This window comes from Megalobrama amblycephala, linkage group LG7 (genome assembly GCF_018812025.1).
Source record: "Megalobrama amblycephala isolate DHTTF-2021 linkage group LG7, ASM1881202v1, whole genome shotgun sequence".
NCBI classification, from domain to species: domain Eukaryota; kingdom Metazoa; phylum Chordata; class Actinopteri; order Cypriniformes; family Xenocyprididae; genus Megalobrama; species Megalobrama amblycephala.
In genome coordinates, this window is record NC_063050.1 from 20,520,252 (window position 1) to 20,532,458 (window position 12,207).

The following is a 12,207-nucleotide window of genomic DNA, read 5'->3' on the forward strand; positions in this document are numbered from 1 at the left end:
GAGGCTGTGGACTTTAGCGTCCTTTTTAGCGTGCCCACCTCCCACGCTGGATATGCAGATTCGAATCCCGCTCAGAGCGGATCAAGTAGGACCGATTACATTTGGTGCCGTGACCCAGATAGGAATGAGGTTTAGGGGAGTGAGTGTAACGGAGGCCAGCTAGTAAAAGATGTACGAGTAAACCTCACTCATCTGGCCTCAAGAAGTGTACTAGTGACTGACACTAGAGACTGTGGTATAGCACGCCCACCTCCCATGCCGGAGACGCCAGTTCAAATCCCGCTCGGAGCGGGTCAAGTAGAACCGGAGGGGGTTACATTTGGTGCCGTGACCCGGATGGGAGTGAGGTTTAGGGGGATGAGTGTAATGAAGGCCAGCTAGTAAGAGCTGTGCGAGTAAACCTCACTCCCATGGCCTCAAGAAGAGTGCTAGAGACTGCAGTATTTGTCGTCCTTGTTAGCGGGCCCTCCTCCCATGCTGGAGATGACAGTTCGAATCGTGCTCAGAGCGGGTCGAGTAGGACCGGTTACATTGGCACTCGCCCAAGTGCTGCTTAACAGGTTTAATTAGAGGAAAATGGCCAATTCTGCTTGAAGATGCCTTGGTGAACAGTCAACCTTTTCTTCTGCAGAAAAACATGCATGCTAACTATATTTAAAGATGTCAAAGACATGCTTACTATGAGAGCACGCTTGTGTTTACTGTTAATGGAACAAGTGTGTCCTGATATAAGAAAACCTGTCAGAGCCTCACGAAGACTAAAAAAAAAGAAAAAAAAAAAAGTAGGCAGCCAAATATTTTGACTGTTATAGCAGTGATGTCTAGTACATTCCCTGAGGGAACTGTAGTGAAGAACTTTTTTGGACGAACTACATTTTTGTTTGTTCTGTAATGTTTGTAAATTGTATATTGGTCTGTGGAAATTATGTGTTGTCTATTGTAAGACTGTGGATCAAAGATGACCAAATGACGCTGAGCTCCCTCTAGTGGACGGAGCTTATATCGTCTGGGAAAAACTATTCCACTACCTTTATTTAGGCTATGAACAAAATGATCTTTAGTATATAGGTCCCTTAATGCCATTCTTTTTTAATCTGATGAGTGTAGACAATGTCCTGACTCCATATGATACGGTTATATATCGCTTGGACCTATACCTCATCATGTGTATGTCATTTCCTGTGTTTTGTATTATTAGCTGCCTTCCATCACAAGGCATTGAATGCCTTACAACATGTACAAAAGCATTTCAGGCCTACTAGTGCTCAAAAAAATTCATCTGTTCTTCGCGTTAGTGCGACTTCCATAGCTCTGACTCTTGAAGTGAGTGTAGGATTTATATTTATAGGTTTTTTAATGTCATTTTTGTTGAATTTCAATTCCACACAGACGGAGGTGCGAGACAGAATATTTCCTGAGGCTGTTTGTAATGTAGGATGAAACATCTGTAGAAAATGATGGAATTCGACAGAAATGATTCATTGTGTCTGTCTTTGGAATCATTATTTCATCTGTAAAATGAGTGTTTAAAACCACTGTGCTTGCTGTAATGTACTCTTGTCCTCAACAGTACTGTTTGATAGAAGATGCTACGGCAAGAGTACATGAGAATACACTTGAACATGTGTCCTTCTCACAGAACGCCAAATATGAATTTTAGTGACATCATAATGGGCAGTATGACATGTTGCCAAGGCAACAATTGGAGGCACCATTCTACTTCTCTGTAAATATGTCTGTCTCTCTTAACAGTTCTAATAGTGACATGTCAGTGCTTCACGATTCATTTTGATTCCCTCTCTGTTGACATGGTTGATATCAGAAAACCTTTTTTTTTTCTTTCTTTGGTTTTCTGTTCTGAATGGGGTCAGAAAAGACAATAAAAATAAATGTTTGGTAAAGTTTTTAGTGCTTTGTTTTCAAATTCTGAATATTTTATAATATGTAACAATAAAGATTGTAGTGTACAAATCCACATTTATAATGTATGTATGTTATAATGCAATAAAGAAAAACAAAGTATTATATTAAACTCTGTATATTTGTGTGTGTTTTTAGGTGGGGAGGGGGTTAAAATGAAATGCAGCATCAGTACAGCCTCAAACTTTGATGTTGTCATCATTACAGTGTATATATTTAATTAATTTCATCTGTACATATTCTCAGTTTCATAATGAGAATAATTTTGCAGCTCTGATGCTGCTTTGGTTCTAAATGGAGCTTCAGTTCAGAATATGTTGTTGTCATAACAGTAGTCTTTTCGTATGTATATATACACAATTCCATGATTAAATAATTCATAATATAATTTCTGCAACTGTAATCCCTGCAACCTGCGCAAACGCATATGCAGCCTGTGAGGTAAATGCACCTTTTGTCCATGGTAGGCAATATGTGCAACTTCTGTCGGTGTGAAGTTCATTTTAAAGAAGACAAAATGAAAGTCTAAAACACTTACAAATGTATTTAATTCTCCATATTGACTTTATTGATTAGGTCAGCGTCTTACAGCAGCCTGCTGAGGATGAGAGAGGAGTGGTGGAACTACAAAGCGCCATTGTTTCCAGTCGATGAGCAGAGTAATCGGACAGGAAGTCCCATGGCTAGATGCAATGTGTGTGTTGTGCGTGGATAGATAACGACATACGGACACAAAGAGTAGCGATCATCTGAGCAGCACCCCAGAAGCTTAGACACCAGTTTCTGACAGCATTAACACATTGCATCACATTAAGCGGAAGATCACGAATCCTCCACGCAGATCCTCTGATGACATTTAAGCAGGTAATGCACGCGCATGATGATGATGACTGTTTTCTAAACCCGATTAATTACCATCCTGACACTGCTATTATTAATCTTGACAGGCAGATGCATGCGTCCAGTGCACAGTCCCGTGTTTTATCCCTTTATTTTATTATTTTGCATTTGTATTGTAATGCATTTTTGATATTACATATGTGCGCACGGGCTCGTGCGAGCGCTCGAGGTGCTCCCTGTGCTGCAGTGGCCAGTTTATAGGAACAGCATGTTTACTAAGCTCACTGCTTAGTAACCAATGCAAGGCAGTTTGACAGCGCACGTTTGAGATAGACATCTTTCCCCATTTGCATTACATGGTGTCTATCTAGTTCATTCAGCAATTATTTGCATTTGAATGGCTTTTGATTTGTTGAAGATAAGTGATGTTTATGTGGTGTTGCCGTGTGTCATTCTCTTTCCCGACCTGCGTGCACGTCATTGTCGTGCGATTATCGGGGTTACTAGAGTTCAGATGCAGAGCTGGGCTTTTGCCTTTAGTTTAGTTGCTGAGTGGGTTTTACTCATGCACAGTAATTTACATTAGTCATGTTTTTATATAATACCGACGCATGTGTAACTGCATTTTTGTCTTTAATATGTCTAACTAATTGTTCCTGTTTTATTGGTGGTTGTTTAATATTGTCTGTAATATCTAATTTTTTTTTTGTTTTTGTTTTTTGTATTTATTCAGAACCAGAACCCGTTTCATTGAAAAAAAAAAATCCAGAATTTCTTTGATGTTCATAAACGTTATTGGTAGAGCTGTGCGATTCAGGATAAATTGAAAATCATGATTAAAAAAAAAAACAACAGACAAGTTTACAAAAAAAAATTATTCACTAGAGGTTCTGACAAAATGTTAATTGCTGCAGTCTGTTTAAAATTTTTTTAATTAATTTGAACTAATTCTTATAAAAAAAAAAAAAAAAACCAGATTGAATGAATGATTCAATGACTCACTCATAAATACTTGTTTCATTACTGGATGAATCAGCGTTTTTGAACAAATCTCTGAATGATTCATTGACGTGTTCGACTTAAAGGGTTAGTTCAACCAAAAATGAAAATAATGTAATTAATTACTCACCCTCATGTCATTCTACACCCATGAGACCTTTGTTAATCTTCGGAACACAAATTAAGATATTTTTGATTAAATCTGATGGCTCAGCGAGGCCTGCATAGACCGCAATGGTACTTCCTCTCTCAAGATCCATAAAGGTACTAAAAACATTTAAATTAGTTCATGTGAGTACAGTGGTTCAATCTTAATATTATAAAGCGACAAGAATATTTTCTGTGTGCCAAAAAAAACCAAAACGACTTTTTTTCAAAACACCGCTTCAGAGCGTTATGAATCTTTTGAAGTTGAATCAGTGATTCGGATCGCGTATCGGACCACCAAACTGCTGAAATCACGTGACTTTGGCTAATTTGATTTGTAAAGCTCCGAAGCTTCATGAAGCGGTGTTTTGAAATCGGCCATCACTAGATATTGTTAAAAAGTAATTATTTTGGGGGTTTTTTTGGCACACAAAAAAATATTCTCATCGCTTTATAATATTAAGATAGAACCACTGTACTCACATGAACTAATTTAAATATGTTTTTAGTACCTTTATGGATCTTGAGAGAGGAAGTACCATTTCTGGTGATGCAGGCCTCACTGAGCCATCGGATTTAATCAAAAATATCTTAATTTGTGTTCCGAAGATGAACGAAGGTCTTACGGGTGTGGAACGACATGAGGGTGAGTAATTAATTACATTATTTTAATTTTTGGGTGAACTAACCCTTTAAAACGACGCTGTGCAGACCGATCAGTGTATGACATCAAAGTACCGAGAGAGCGATTTGAAAGCATACAGAACCATCTGCTCTCTAATTGCTCTCGCGGTACTTTGATGTCATACACCGATCGGTCTGCACAGCGTCGCTTTAATGGTGCGTTCACTCCAGACGCAAATGAAGTGTTAAGCGCGAGTGATTTACATGTTAAGTCAATGCAAAGATGCGAATAGACATCCTGCAGTGCGAAAGGCGCAATTCGCGCGAATTGAGCGTTTCGGGCGTTTAACGCTTAAGTTGAAAAATCTGAACTTTGCCGAAAATTCGCACCATGTTAACCAATCAGGAGCTTGCTCTAGTAGTGACGTGACATAGCGAGCAGAGGCAGAAATCCGAAACAACAATGGAGGACAAAATCATTGTCGCTGTACATCTTCATACTTTTATAGAAACAGGAATAAAGGATCTTGCTAGTCAGACAATCTGGTAAGTTGCAAAAAACGGTCTTTACTCAATTTGAGCTATATATATTTATACATATTGAGACTACAAGCTAGCTAAAGCCGGCAAATTGATCTTATTCACGGTAATTTACAACTACTTTCCCGCTGACAAGTTGTGTTTATTCAGAGGAAGTGTGCAGAAAGAAGTGGAAGAGTCTGGGACACGTACTTAAAGGAGCGGGAGAGCCCCTCTCATGACGCAAATTCGCGTCTGTTGTGAAGTGAATTTCACGCGCGAATGAAGCGAGTAAACTCAAAATGTTCAAGCGTCCAACTATGCGCGAATAGCGTGATTTATCCGCGCAAGTCACGTCTGGTGTGAACGCCCCATAAGTCAAACGCACCTATTTTTTAACAGTCACTTGTCGCCACCTACTGTTTTAATGATGTAATGATATAATCGTTATTTGAAGCGTTACTTTCAAAAGGTGATTTACTTTATTTTGATCGCTATTCGCTACTGTACATCAGTGTTTATATCTGAACTGTAAACTTTTATCCTAGTTCTTATGTGATCATTTGAATATTTGTAACAGAAATAACTGTGATGTTGAAAAGACGTGTATGTATACATGATAACTGCTCTGTCTCTGGTTCAGCGGCAGCGCTAACGCAGATCTGAATGTTTCGGTGTAATTTTGATAAAGGTTTAATAGACAGGAGAATCGCTGTCATTTAGGAATAAGATTGCGTGGGTTTTTGAATTGAGATCACTATCTTTTAACGATTAATTGTGCAGCTCTAGTTAACTGTTCTCCATCATGAATTACCGTTTTACAGGGAATGTTCTCTCAGATCAGTTCTCAGGTTCTCTCAGAAGTTCTAAACAAACGTTCTTCCAGTAACATTAAAGCCGCCATGAAATCAAAATTGACCATTCTTATTTTTATTTTCTTTTACAGAATGTTGCAGTGCTTATTATAAATGTTTTATTCTTGCACATCATAACTTTTTTAAAATTAAAATGCCCTTGTAATTTTTATTAAAAACATGTACCTCCCCTCCAGACGACATCTGTTCTCTTTATGACGTGTGTCTCGGGGGAGGGTGGGGCTATATATCCTCCACAACTGACTACAAACTGACATTCAGATCTGCCTCTGTTTACTTAGCAACGCCCAACTTCATATGACCAATCAATTCACAAAAGATGAAGTAAAACCCGCCCTAAATTTTCTAATTTCATAAGCCGTTTCACTAGGATATTATACATCACAAGAGAGAAGAAAAGACTATCGCAACCTCCGTTTCATGCTAACTTTAATAGAACGTTTGTTAATTTATCTGGTCTTTAAAAACATTAGCATGTTTATTATACATCATAAATGTTATTTATACATCATTCATGGAACATTTTTTTTTCCTGGAATGTTTTAGTTGGAAGTTTCTCTTAAGTTTTTAAATGTTACAACTTGTTTCAGAATGCTCAGAGAACATTCAAAAGCAACATTTTTACAACTTAATGGTGTGTTATTGGTGCCACAACACTGCTACCGAATTCACAGCCAATTCAAGAACAAATTCTTTTGCATTGTTTCTTTTTAGTCAGTTAAAAAATACAGCACAACTAGTGTAGCTGATTTCCAAACAAATTAAGGTGCGGTCACAAAAATGGCAAAAAATGGTCCGTTGTCTGTTGCCAATAGTGTAGCAATGAAGCACAGCTCACACAGAAGTCACTTTGAAACCAAGCAGCTTTCTGTTGATCAATGCAGCAAATTAACTTAGTCAACATGAACCTGTTGCAAAATCTGCAAGGGGAAATTATTCGCCTTCACACAAAACTCCAGATCGTTTAGATTTCTATGGTAATGACTACATTTTTCCCACGAACATTTGCTGAATAATGGCAATTGTGACCGTACCTTGACTATTAAGCTACCTATTCAAAGTCATCAGATTTCGGCTCTTTTCACACTACACAACTGTCTGTTGTCGCCAATGTCAATTCCAGTCAAAACACATTTCAATACAGGACTTGGATTGCAGACGGATCTAGATATTTAACCTGCTAACCCGCTTCTCCCTTTCTTTTGGCAATTCAAACAAAGCGAACACCACGCACGTGCAGAGCACCAATTTGCCTCAATTTCGGGCATTTGGCAGGCGATCTCCATTGTCAGCAAGTGGAAAATCAGGGCTAAAAACATGCAGTCTGTTGGAGGCATTATGAACCTGTTTGGTTTCAGTAAATCACAAGTACATGTGAATCAGTCAGAGCAGTTCTTTAAAGGTGCCATCGAATTGAAAATTGAATTTACCTCGGCATAGTTGAATAACAAGAGTTCAGTACATGGAAATGACATACAGTGAGTCTCAAACTCCATTGTTTCCTCCTTCTTATATAAATCTCATTTGTTTAAAAGACCTCCGAAGAACAGGCGAATCTCAACATAACACCGACTGTTACGTAACAGTCAGGATCATTAATATGCACGCCCCCAATATTTGCATATGCCAGCCCATGATCAAGGCATTAGACAAGCCAGTATTAATGTCTGGATCTGTGCACAGCTGAATCATCAGACTAGGTAAGCAAGCAAGGACAACAGCGAAAAATGGCAGATGGAGCAATAATAACTGACATGATCCATGATATTTTTAGTGATATTTGTAAACTGTCTTTCTAAATGTTTCGTTAGCATGTTGCAAATGTACTGTTAAATGTGGTTAAAGTTACCATCGTTTCTTACTGTATTTGCGGAGACAAGAGAGCCGTCGCTATTTTCATTATTAAACACTTGCAGTCTGTATAATGCATAAACACAACTTCATTCTTTATAAATCTCTCCAACAGTGTAGCATTAGCCGTTAGCCACGGAGCATAGCCTCAAACTCATTCAGAATCAAATGTAAACATTCAAATAAATACCATACTTACACGATTAGACATGCTGCATGACGAACACTTTGTAAAGATCCATTTTGAGGGTTATATTAGCTGTGTAAACTTTGTTTATGCAATGATAGAGTCGAGAGCTCGGGAGGGGGCAGAGAGCGCGAGCAATTAAAGGGGCCGCAGCCTGAATCGGCGAATTTCTAATTATGCCTCAAAATAGGCAGTTAAAAAAAATCTATGGGGTATTTTGAGCTGAAACTTCACAGACACATTCAGGGGACACCTTAGACTTATATTACATCTTGTAAAAAAACGTTCGATGGCACCTTTAATTAATTACTGAATCGTACACAAATGCTTTCATTAGGTCTAATTTGAAATGAACCAAAAAAAATTACTGTTATTTTGAAATTCTTGTGATTCTGACTACTAGTATTTCACAATTGACAATTGTGTAATTACTCGTACACATCATGAGTTTGTTATCAGTGGAGTTTTAAAAACATACATGAATGATGAATGATTTTTTTTATTTTAATTTATTGTTAGGGCCAATTATTCAATTGCAAAAGTCCTACAAAAAATCGTTAATGGAACAGTTAAATTTTTTCCATCCCTGTGTTTTACTAAGTGTAATTATTTTATACTGAAGTCTTAATCTAGACATGTCATTCATTGGAACATGCACAAAATTTTCTAGTCATCTTTTATTACAGCGTGACTGCAGCACTCTTGACAAGCTTCTGACATTTCTTTAATATCACGTTGAAGTGGGTAAACCCAGCATTGTTTGCTATTTACATTCATGTACTCTGATGGCTTGTCTGTAATATTGCTGCTGCGTGAGATCCTGCAGTAATCATCACTCCAAAGCTGTGCAGCAGTAATGAATTGGCTCAGAATATGAGATGTAATTGAATCAATTATGCATGATGCTCATTTTGACCAGGTTCAGTCTGAAATACATGTAAAAAGTTGTTTCCAATAATATCATGGTTCTTTTTTAATGTTTTACTACATTTTGTTTGTTTCAGAACAATGGGTAGTTACCTACGATGTTTTTAAATAGAATATATTCATTATTCTTTTGTCACAATGACACTGCTCTGTTACTGCGTTACACACCTTTCTAACCTTACCTTTAATCCGATACAGCTTGTTAATTAAACCTAACACTATTACTTTGCACCCGAGGTAGATAACAGCATCCCCATCCACCGCCTTGATTGGGGGCATGTAGTCACATTGTTGTTGGGAAACTTCGTTTATCTCGATTAGAATGTGGGTCAGAGGTTTTTAGCAGTGAAGCCTTGACGTTATCCTCTTAACAGCTCTCTGCTTCCTTTGGACAGCAAACAGAGCGTATTTATCTTCTTGCTTGTGAAAATGGCTTGAATGGCATTTATCATGATGCTTTGATTTTGTTTGCTTCAGACGCAGGAGTTTGTTTGTAATGTCCGCTAATTTCGGGCTAGTCAAGTCTGGGAGGTTTGAGATGCAAAGGAAGTAGTATTTTAGTGCAGAGGATAGAAACGGTATCAGTTGGTGTCATCTAACACTGTAAGTGGATCAGTGGTGAAAATAATGTGAATGCTAAATGCCATTTTTACTTCAGTTGTGTGTTCATAGAAAGATCCAGGGTTTCATCCAAATCAGGGCCCGAATTTTGGTGCGGGATTTCGCATGATTTTACTCTTTTATGCAAGGTTAAAGTTTATAATGCGAGAAATTCCTGCAAACATTAATTCATTATAGCAGTGTGGGTTGAATGAGTATAGTAATTCACACTGATTAACAGATCAATTCAATAGTTTGAAATATTTATGTCAAACTGCTGTTTCACAAACAGCACGAGTGAATCAGCGCTACTACGCCCTGCACTTTTTCAGTTTCATTTTTAGTTAAAATTCAATTCATTGTTAGAAATCAAACTTCCTTGTTCCATTGTATGTAGAGTAAGCACAAACTTGGGTCCAAATTGTATGCTTTTACATTTGTAAGTATCCTCTTAACAATATAATTATGATTCAGCACATAACTGAATAAATATCATAAATAAAAAGGAGCATAAAAGTGTAAACTTCTAAGGCACTCTGTAAAAATACTTAAATATCTAATGTAGAAACTCAAATAACATACGTTGAATGAACAAACATTTAGGTGATATAATTGTATTTTAACCTCCCCCTCAAATTAAAAAAATCTCCCCATAAGAATCGCCTAAAATGTGGGGGGAAATTAATTTCAGGCCCTGCAAATGTTATTGAATTGCTGCTGCATAGTACACAATGTTGGTGTTCTGTTCATCTTCAGAACACAAATGAAGATCTTTTTGATGAAATCTGAGAGCTTTCTCAGATTGCGTCTCTTCAGAAAATTTAGACTAAACCGCTCAATTCATATGGATTCATTTTACAATCTCTTTATGAACTTTTTGAAGCATCAAAGTGGTAGTTGTGGGACAGAAATCTCTCAGATTTCATCAAAAAGAACTTAATTTGTGTTCCAAAGATGAATGAATGTCTTACGAGTTTGGAACGACATGAGGGTGAGTAATTAATGACAGAAATTTCATTTGTGGGTGAACTAACCCTTTAATGTCCTGAGTTGAGGTTGGGAGGGAAGGGAAAACCAGGTTGTACAGTACAGATAAAAGGGGTTTGTACAATAACTTGAGTCCAAACACAACTTTTGAGTTTGCTACCTAAAAGTAGTCTGCTCTTCTACCAGCTGTGTGTAATAGTGATGTCATTTCCACTTCTTAAGATCGGTCATTCGCATGAGCAGTTCTCCAGTGTCACCTGAAACTTGAATGAATAAAAGATTATACATGGACTCCCAAATTGGCCACAGTTGTAATTCCATCACATTAATATATTGGTAAAGCGGCTTTGTATTAAAAACAACAAACTCAATTGAATGGATTCTATCAGTTATCCCTGGTAAATAGAGCACAAAAGAAGAGTTCTTTTTCATTTTATCAAAAGAAAGTGTTTGTCATGACTGACTATATTCAGGCGATTTATGGGATTTGTAGTTCCTTCATTCATGTTAAGATATTAAGTACCAGGTTTGTTCCTAAGAAGGGCAAACACTGTGGTTTGTTGGTGTTCAGGAAACCTATGCAGAAATTACACACGTCATGTTAAAAAAAAAAAAAAAAGCATTCTAGCATGACTGGAATTCACTGAAAGGCCTTTTTTTGAAGAAGAATTCACTTAATTTCAGTTGTTAGCCACTTAGGCTGACCAAGTGCTTTCCAAAGTAAGTGTACGCATGGTCAGGTAAAACTAAATGCTCACATGTTTTTGTGCTTACAAGGTTTATGTGTGTGACCCCTGGTGTTCTAGGACTAAAAGCACACTCTGCACTGGCCATCTGAGAATTATTGACCACTGAGTCCCTTATGATGATTATGATGAAGTTTATTTTGGAAAAGCTAGGGACTACACAGTGCGTACTGTTGTTAACTTTATGCACTTTTGTAATGAGTCTTGAGTCTATGAAAACATGCTGAGACACGGTAGAAAAGTTAACCAACATTTTTCTGTGATGTCTTTTGAGTCAATATCTAAGGGGAGCTCTGGCAAGGAAAGAAATGTACAGAAGAAAGTTTCTCTGCCTCATAAAGTTTGGGGAAATGCAATAAACTTTTGGAATTTGGAATGATTATTGTCTAATACAAAGATCATTTTAGAAACTGTTTCTAAAATATTTCTAAAAACTTTATAAAAATGACAAATGGAAATGTTTTACTATGGCACAAACTTTTTGGCTAATGTTTTTTGAGAATGTTAAAGGGGTCATATAATGCCACTTTTATAAGATGTAAAATAAGTCTCTGATGTCCCCAGAGTGTGTATGTGAAGTTTTTAGCTCAAAATACCCAACAGATAATTTTTATAGCATGTTAAATTTGTCACTTTTTGAGGGTGAGCAAAAGCGCTCAGTTTTTGTGTGTGTCCCTTTAAATGCAAATGAGCTGCTGGTCTCAAAAGGGGGCGGAGTTTCAAGAGCTTGTGTTAGCAGCGCCTCACATTACCTCACACAGACTCACTGAAAATGTCAGAAATTGTTCAGCCTTTTATGTTCAAAATGGAGTCGGACAATGAAGGAGAGACTCAAAAAGAAGTGACAACATTTTGAATGCAAAAGGACGTTTCTGAAGTTGTTTAATTTATGTAGTTGATGTGGAGTTAACTATCTTAAAGTCATTGATTAGCATATTCTGTCATGATGATCTATAAATCACTCGTGTGGGAACTGTTGTAAGAT

The 12,207-nt window shown here is 37.3% G+C and overlaps 1 protein-coding gene across 2 annotated transcripts in view; it reads left to right on the top strand.

Annotated features, from left to right (window-relative positions):
* The first annotated feature begins 2,580 nt into the window (after positions 1-2,580).
* The window catches only part of agpat3 (1-acylglycerol-3-phosphate O-acyltransferase 3), a 37,412-nt gene continuing 27,785 nt past the window's right edge, over positions 2,581-12,207 (top strand). Inside the window, exon 1 of one of the 2 annotated variants that reach the window (XM_048196423.1) lies at positions 2,581-2,784. The gene's annotated coding sequence lies outside the window, so the exon portion shown is untranslated. The remainder of the gene's footprint in view (positions 2,785-12,207) is intronic. The other variant, XM_048196419.1, reaches the window with a different exon arrangement.